The sequence below is a fragment of the Cygnus atratus genome, chromosome 5 (assembly GCF_013377495.2).
Source record: "Cygnus atratus isolate AKBS03 ecotype Queensland, Australia chromosome 5, CAtr_DNAZoo_HiC_assembly, whole genome shotgun sequence".
Lineage (NCBI taxonomy): Eukaryota > Metazoa > Chordata > Aves > Anseriformes > Anatidae > Cygnus > Cygnus atratus.
Genome location: NC_066366.1, coordinates 17,771,582 through 17,780,486, shown reverse-complemented (window position 1 = coordinate 17,780,486; position 8,905 = coordinate 17,771,582). Strand labels below are relative to the sequence as shown.

Here is an 8,905-nt window from a genome sequence, read left to right as displayed (position 1 = left end):
AATTCACATTAAAATCAAATGAAGCTCAGCTGTCTGCTGAGTGGTAGAAAGACCTGACTGAACCTTTTTGTAGTGAAGGTATGTTGATCCTTTCTGAAGGTGATCTGGTCAGTTGAAAGAGGGCATACTTACTTTATCACACTAAAATATTTTATTTATTCTACTAGAAAGTTTCTTCAATTTTAATAACAAGTCTTATTTAAGGAAAAAAAAAAGCCAACAAGAATTTCAGTTTCCTTTTGGACCTGAAGACAGCTGCCCTCCACAGTCACAAAGCAGAAAGTAGGTAAGAATTCACTGAGCAGAGAGGCTGTTAGGCTGGGTTTAAGGATGGCTTTCTGAACACGTGGATTTCTTTTTTTTTTTTTTTTTTTACTGCCTGTGGTTTGGAACAGTTACTGACTGTGAAGAGTGAAAATGATAATGTAGAGCTGTATACATGTGAAATCAGTAAAACAAACATTTTTCTCTGTCAGCCTGTAGGCACCAAGTGTTGTCTTGCAGGCTTTTGGAAGAGAAGTTGCTGGGCACCTCTAGGCAGTAACTGAAATAACTTCTTTCCTTTCTGAGGTAAGTTTGCCCTAGTGTGTCTATTCCTGGTGTGACTCAGCTGAAAGCTGTAGACTCTTACCTAAGGAGTCTGTAGCCTCTGTTTATGCCTTTGAATGTTTATGTATTAGTCCTCTGAAGAGTGCAAATCCACTTGGAGAGCAAAGTGTCAGCAAATACTTTTGTTTGTTTTGGTATGGTGTCTGCAGCATAGTAAGAATCACAGTGGCTCATCAGATTTAAAAATTTCCAAAACACAGTTATATTCAAACTTTTAAAATTAAATATGTGCATGTTCTCATTTCCTTAGGGAAATGCTCTTAAAAGGAGGCTTCTTTACAGTGGGAAGAGAAGGCTAATTTCTAAGGCACAGTAAATACTGAAGAGGGAACAGTAACTGCCACCTAAACTTCAGACTTAATATTCCTGTGTAGCAGTTTGATAGTAGATTTATTAACATCCCAAATTCTGCTTATGAGCAGTAGGATTGACTGAGGGAAGTACTTATGGGATTATTTTGGGAAAGACACGATGCCAGTATCTCATTCTGACTATATTGTTATGTGTGTAACAATGATGCTTCCAACTTTGAGACTGAGCAAGGATTGAGTACAGGAATCCATGCTTGGGCCAATGCTAATGCATTTTAACTTCATAATGATTTCAGATTTGGGTTTTGGGAATTATTGACCTAGAATAGAAAAGCCTTTGAGCTGTAGTTGATTTAAAGAAAAAATCTGAGCTGTGTGAAGTTCAGATAGCAAAATATGAAAATATATTCAGCTCATCTAGTTCTGCAGTTTATCACTATCTGAAGATGCAGACTTACCAGAAAGTTTAGAGGAGTCAGTGAATCTCAAAATAATCTAAATTCAATTTTGAGTTCTAAAGCTGATTTTTTTCCCAGTCTTGGAAGGTACAATCTGAGCAGAACAAGAATAGAAAAAGATACAGGCAAAGCGAGATACTGAAGGTCGTATATTATGTGAATAACAGAAACCATGTCCTCTGAGTACTACCCTGCTCTCTCTTTCCTTGCAAGCTTTGCTGTACTCTGAAGATCCCTTTGAGACTCAGGATATGGAAACTCCCATGGACTTGCACTCAGAGACAAGAATAAGAATCTTGAGTAGTTTGTGAACAAAAAGGCCAGGCTTCTTTCTTAGCTTCATTCTAAATAATGATCACATTTTAAACCTATTTCATACAAATTGAATTTCTTTAATTCAGGCCTAATCATGCTGTAGTGAAAGCTTTTTCAGATGCACTGTTTCCTGCAGTGTGGATGTTGTCATCTGCTGTTGATGGAACTCATGAAAATGAACGTGCAATATTTTGATGCCTTTGGCTAAAGGTCTTAGAATTGTTTGTCTGTAGCTTGAATTAACTGGAAATGTTCCTGGGCTCTCAATTAACTACTGCATAGCAACTGCTGTGACTAACATATGATAACATCCTTATCTAGGGTGATACAGGTGGTCCTTCCTGGTGTGGTACAGCAAGAGTAAAATTCACTTATGTAATCAGCAAAGCTACCTTGCACGTCACACCAGTTCATGAAACGGTTTCACAAGGGACTGGTGACCATCCTAATTGTCTTGACCTTCCAAAGTGCAGGTAACATATCTTGGATGTTGATTTTGCTCTAATTTGCATACATAGCTCTGTGTGCTTCTATATGTATGTTTGTGAATGTGTGTGCATATTATACAATATACTGTTATACATTCTTCTCCCACTGGGAAGAGGATGAGAGAACAAGTGTGTGACAGATGTTAATCATGTTGCTTAATTGCTGCTGAAAAGCATTTGGATACAGCAGCAATGAATGGGGTACAAGAGCCTAGGGAAAAGACGCACTTCTGTGTTAGACCAGTCTATGATGTGCTAAACCCCACTATTGCCACTGACTCACGCTCCCAGGCAGAAGCTATCCAGAAGGAAAATGAGAAAGAAGAGACCTCAGAAGGAAATGTCAGGGTAGTCATTTTCTCATAGGACTCTTCTTGGCAGCTGGAGATAGTGACTCTGTAATAACATGTTAGTCTTGAAGGGGGATTCCTCCAGAACGGAAATGTCCTTACAAGGACCATTGCCCTAACTGTATTCAAGCCTGTGGGAAACAGTTACCCTATGACGAGTTCTTCTAAACTAGATAGGATTTATATTTATTCTTAAATTGTTTTATTTTTGGTAACTCCCCCACTGTGACTTGACATCCCAGAAACAAGACCCTTCAGATTCTCACAAGCCAGTAACACTGCTGACAAAACTTGTTCAGAGTTGTCTTTGTTAGCTCTACTCACTTGATAACTTTCCATTCTGCCATTCCCTTCTGTTAATTCGGAAACGGCTGTTACATATATCAAAAAAGTTAAAACCATCTTGTTGGAGATACATTATCTAAATCAAGAGAAGCAAGGGAAAGGGCTATCTGCTTACTCTGATTATATTTCTATTTTATGAGGCTTGGATTTTGCAGACAGACAGGTGTTGAGTAAAAGTATCTTGGAAAACAGACCCAGATTGTGGATGTAATTCTGAGTATACAATGTAAGTTTTGGGGGTACTTGTTTTGTCTAGAAGCTTTTATTCACTCCTCCAAATTTCAATTGTAACTGTCCTCAGCAATGTGATGGTAATAGCTAATATTGCATGGAGCTGATTGCTATGTTTTTTCCTTCCTCTGCAGACCTTGCAATCACAGTCTGAGATCTAAGAATGAGATCAGATTAATTTCTAATTGCACACTCGCACAAGAAACAACAGATTTGCCAGTGTATCCAGTGCCTTTAGTGATATTTCTTAATCTCGTTGACCCCTGGAACTCTATTAATGTGAAGCATACTCATGTAATGGACCATTCTGCTGATTATGTGTAATGTACAAGCAGATGCTAGCTCAATATTTCAGTTGTACCGGCTGTTCAGATTTGGCAGTAACAAGTGGTAAAATCTGCTACTATTAGATGAAGAGTGATTCCAAGCACACAGTGAGAAGCTGACACTTTTCCAGGCATTCAAAACAGAAGCACAGTTTAATATTTTGTTCAGTACTTGCCCTATAACTCTTCCAGTTCTCACAGAAGAGTAGAAATTTGGTGACTCCTGGTGTTATATTTCCCACCGGACTCATTTGCTGTATACACTAAGAGCTCTTGGAAAAGCTGATAAATAAACAGCCTTTTTAAGGCTTAAATGAACAGGGAGCCCTTTTTCTTTAATTGATGAAATGAAATTCTCTCCCAGGCAAGGGACATGCTGGGTTAGGTACTTCTCTGCACCTTCTTTGAGATCCAAATAGGAACAAGAGTGATCCTTTGCCAGCCCTCTGTTGAGCGAAGGGAAGTACTCCAGGGAGATGCTTCATAAATGTGTTCTGATGCCTGTCCCTGTATGCAGGCCAGAGACTGCAAAGCCTTAGGTAAGCAATTTGGATTCAATTGCAAGTGTAATGGGCACACATCCTAGAAGAAAATGCTCCCACATCTCGACTTTTGTGCCTGAATTCAGATATTATGACTGTCCCTTGTGTCTGAACTTAGTGGCAACAGGATTAGCTCCTGTACTCTATCACCACAACAAATAATTGCATTTCAGTGACCATAATTTTCAGAAACAAAACTGAAAATCTCTCTGAAATGAACCCAAACCGTATGTTTTAACGCTTGCATTTGGTTTGGAATCTAGAGTTCAAATTCATACTGATAGCCAGGTAATCTGCAGGTTTGTTATTATAGACACGTTTTTGCATACCTGTAAGCAAGAACAATTAAAGCAAGTTAAAATCACTGAACTCCCTTTGTTATTGGAATTGAAAATTGGAAAGAAAAAAAAACTTGTTGAATCTGAAAATTTCAAAAAGGAAAAAAAAGGGGTTTTATTTTACTTCTGAGGGCAGTGGTTTTTTTTCCTAATGATCTTGAATTACTTGTCTGGTAATTATACAGGCATTTATAGAGACAGGTGATGTCAACTATTAGCAAACTATTGACAGACTTGGTCCTTTATGCAAAACAGCAAAAATACCTACAAGTTTCAGTGGAAGAGCCTGAGTTTTTTACTTGGTCAGAGCATACCAGAATGACAATTCTCTAGATGGTCTCTGGCAAGATTCCAGATCTGTGTGTATGTTAAGCTCAGATGTCAGTGCCTTAATGCAGGAGTCTGAAGATGAACTTTGACAGTGTTTTTGTACAGGTACAGTCTCTGTTTTGAAATAAAATGCCTTATTCTGTAAAATCCAGTGAGAATCATGCTAGTGGGTTATTTTTGCTGCCCCTAAAATACTGTGCTTTGCATGAACCTTGAATGAGCAAGGTCTTATTGGGTGAATTCTTTCCTCAAGCTTCCACAATTGTTTTTCATTCCATTTTTACATTTATGGTATATTCATATAAAAATATTCATACATTTTGTTGTTTAATACTGCTAGAAACCAGACCTGACATCCAACACGTGGACAAGCACTGACACGTGTCTTGTGAGATCAGCTTCTTCCTTTTGAATAAATGCCATTAATGTGTTGGGAGTCATGTGGTGATTCCTGTCTGAACACTGTAGAGCAGGACAGAACTTTTAAATGCTATATCTGTGCCTAGGCACAGATTGCAACAGATAACTTACCTAGAAAATGGGATGCAAACATCTTACACAGACTAGCCTTCTAGTTACTGAATATTGTCTAATCTGAGATAAATAGAAATCTTGGTTACAAAGCTTAAAAAAAAAAAATCAGGAAGGAATGCCCGTTGGACATAATACTGTCTAATTTCTCCTTTGCCAGCTGTGAAATTCATCTCCTTATTAAAAAAGTCAAAGCAAAGTTTATGGAATGTGTTTGCATTTAAAGCTGTTTTTCTGTTCATTTTCAGATGAATTTGGAGACATGGCCTGTTATAATACCACTTCCATTAAACACTGGAAGCTTGAATTTTTGAAAAAAAAAAAATCACACAAACATACTGCTCCTAATCCAAACAGAGGGGTTATGAACTGAACCTTCAAACAGAAACTTTCAATATTTGGCTTCTCAGCTCAGTAGCACCAATACGGTATGCCAACCATCATGTACTGTAATTAATAATTGTTGTAAAAAAAGGTCTTTAAGGCAGAATACCCACTGCATATAGCTTGACTGCTTTTTTAACCAAATAAGGCAATAGGGCATTTCACTGTTTATAATAGCTACATGAAATACGATGTTTCAAACTGTTAAAGAAAACACATTTAAACTTTTCCTGCCCATTTCCAAGTTTCTTTAACTTCTTAAAAAAACTGTCTACAACTCTCTGGCAGATTTATAGAAACCTCCATTTTTCACTTTTCAAAACACTTTAACAAAGCTTCAGAGATGAGCAACATATCACCCAAGTTCTGGCATTTATACAAGGATTGTACACACTGAAGTTCAGAAAGAGTAAACATGCAGAAATCAATTCCAGAGACTGACAGAAAGCGGAACTAATTAAAGAGGCCCAAGCAAAAGAGATCATTTTTGAAGACAAACAAGTCAATATTTATCACATAAATAAAGTTGGTGCTGCAGTGAATCCGGTGATATTTATAAATATACATCTGGCACAATAACATTTTGGTAATTATGAAATGACTGCTAATAAAATATGTGTAAATACTTGAGCCCTACAGTAGATGACTCTCAAACTGCTTTAGGCTCATATCAAAATTTAAACATTATATTATCTGACATCATCCTGAAGTTCCTTAATGACCAAACATTTGTTACTATTCCCACTTACCATTGTAACTTTATTGACTTAACTGGAATTAATTTCATTATATCAGTGAAAGGAGACAGATTCAGGCCATGAACTCCTCATTAAATGTTTTCTTTTCCTATGTTTCTCTTACTCTGCAAGTCCAGTAGCTATTTAACAGTGCTACTTTGGGCTCTCCTGGTTGTCATGCCAGTGCTATCTGATGCTGATTACCCCTTCACTTTGCTGGAAGTGTTCTTGGCATCAGACCCATGCCAAATCCTCAGGATTTTATTCTCTGCTACCAGTTCACATTATTTTCAGAACAGGAAATTTGTCAGGGGTTTTTTCGCTTTCACTGAACAAGGGCAATGAAGTGCTTGCAGGATGAAAGGCTGTCTTTTTCAGTCATGACAGAAATCCCAAGAGGTATAATTTTTAAATCTTTGCATCACTGAGGATGATGCTGGTATAGTTCTGCCAGCTCAGGTTGTTCCCATCATCTGAGCGTTTGATGTTCAATAGCAGCAAAACCGTGAACCCTTAGAATGGTGAAATTACCACTGGCCCCTCCTTTTTTTTTTCCCCTCATATGGGTTCATTTAAGGCAAGGAGTACAAGTTTATTACTGTTTAAAGAGGAGGCAACTATTACCTCTGTCACTGGAAATGGACTTCTGCACATTAGTGCCAAATGCAGAAGGTGGGAAAGTGTGTGTGTAGAGGGGGAATGTATGCTCGTGTATGACTTGCACGAGCTCTGTGTGTTTCCGTATTCAGTATTATTACCTTTCCCTGGTTCCCTGGTATATTTTGGAGTCCGTTCTATTTGAGGTCTCTAAGTGCTTTTGACTTTTGCGCATACCAAATGAATTCAGGAAATGCTGATTCCTTTTAAACTACATCTCCAGAGCTCATGAGTAGAATTCGGGTCTGCAGGTCAAAGTTCCTTTTGCCATCAGTATGAATTCAGTATGCAAAATGGGAAATCTGCAGCACACCTCTAGAGCATAGGATTGACAAGGTTAAGGTACTTTGCTTTAGCAGCATTATCTTTATCACATCAACAACATCCTTCTGTTTGTTCAGTTGTCTTGGGTAGAAATTTAAATTTAACAGAAAGAAAACTATGTTGTTATTGTCATTTGACTTTATTTCTATTTGGTTAGTAACAGCACTTCTCACCTGCAGGAAAGCTCCATGCCAGAAAACCTGACATCCAAGATGTCAGAAGCATCAGTATTCACAGCAGGGCATTTTCTAACTTTTCTGATTCCCATTCAGGCTCTAGTGCAACCTTTTCAGTTTTCTCCTAAATGGACAAGTAGAGCTGCCTCCCACTCCAGACCATCACTAGCATGTATGCTGTCTGTGGTGAGATAGTTTCATCTGATTCAAATGAAAACACACGTGTACACACAAAATAATTAAAACAACAAGAAGAAACCACAACACTTTTTCATTCAGCTGATTTACCTGAGTATTTTCTCAAATGCATGGGTAACCTTAGTACAGGGGAAGGAACGAGTGCAGTAGTAAAAGGCCCAGCATGTACAGACAAAGCCAGTGTTGCCACTGAAAAGTATCCGTGTGGAGCCATAATCATGATATCATTTCAATATCACGTATGTCATGTGTGGACTAACCTGCTTCCCTTAAACAATGTATTCAAACGCCCAAAGGGTTGATTCATATGTCCGAGAAAGATCTATTAAGTACTACACATGGATGAGAAACAGATGTTTTATGTGAATGTTAAAAATTCCAGGACAGCTTTTGCAATGACAGAGATTACTCTGGTGTCCCTGGCTAGCTTCCCTGGTGTTGTCACATGTATATTGTTTGGATACGCTGCAGAGATGGATGCTTCAGTTATGTTTAATGTAAGGCATCTTTCAAAGGTAGGATACATGTGTAAAATATCCATAGATAATAGAGGGAAAGAACATAAAGGAAAGCAAAAAGAATCAAATGTATTTACCTACAGGAAGAAGAGGAGGTAAATATGAAAACAACTGAAAGAACAATGACTTTTTAAAAGTACGGAAAACACGAGGAAGTCAGTGAATAGTGATTATCAAAGCGCTGAACAAAAGCTTCAGGTGATATTTAGCTGGCAGTAGTAGTGGGTGAACTGACTGTCAAATATTCAAGCAACATAACACAGGAACAGCTCTGTTTGAAGAGATGATGTGGAGTTCAGCACAAGTAAAACTTAAGCTTTTGTTAGTCCAGGAATTAACACTGCTACTAGCAGTCACAGAAGAAGCAAAAGGGAAAAAAAAAAAGTATCATAACCAGTTGGAGATGCACAGTGAATACACCAGTATTTTCAGAATTGAGTAAAAAAATAAAATAAAATAAAAGGCGGGGGGGGGAGGAGGGAGAAAAATTTGGGTTACACAACATTTGGACACTCCAAAACTGACCTGCTCCTCTCATTGTCTCCAACCTACCAACTGGTTCAGATTAAGTGGCTTATGAAAAAGCCCCCTCTTGCACGCCTACGAAGTTTATTAAGCCTAAAACGTCCCTGATTTAAGGGGCTGGTAAGAGCAGCTGGATGCCACTGTTCTAAAGTTGGAAAAACATGGCTTCAGTCTCAGGTTTGCTGGAGTGATGGTCTTTTTTTTTTTTTTTC

General features: G+C 38.1%; 1 long non-coding RNA gene across 1 annotated transcript; it reads left to right on the top strand.

The window, feature by feature from the left end:
• Window positions 1-484: 484 nt before the first annotated feature.
• Window positions 485-5,593, top strand: LOC118250792 (uncharacterized). The gene is made up of 3 exons (XR_004779535.2): window positions 485-570; window positions 2,015-2,166; window positions 5,423-5,593. It is a non-coding gene; the product is annotated as an uncharacterized LOC118250792 (long non-coding RNA).
• Window positions 5,594-8,905: the final 3,312 nt, after the last annotated feature.